Genomic DNA, 262 nt, shown 5'->3' with positions numbered 1-262 from the left:
GAAATGACTGGATTTTCTAAAATGTACAATTAATTAACGAGTGGATTACCAGATTGGTCAAAATTGTAATGTTTTTTTCTCAATAGTTCTGTAGCTGTTAAAACTGTTTGCAAGTATTGAATTGCTGATGGTTAATGGGCGGTCCTTGTTCATTGATTCCTCGTGCAAAGGAACCACTAAATCAACATGGTGTATGGGCGAAAAGAATGGAGACTGAAGGGGACATTTTGAAGAGAGAGTGAACGAGGATGAATAACTGTGC

Source organism: Penaeus monodon, chromosome 22 (assembly GCF_015228065.2).
Source record: "Penaeus monodon isolate SGIC_2016 chromosome 22, NSTDA_Pmon_1, whole genome shotgun sequence".
NCBI lineage: Eukaryota > Metazoa > Arthropoda > Malacostraca > Decapoda > Penaeidae > Penaeus > Penaeus monodon.
This window is presented reverse-complemented; position numbering follows the sequence as displayed.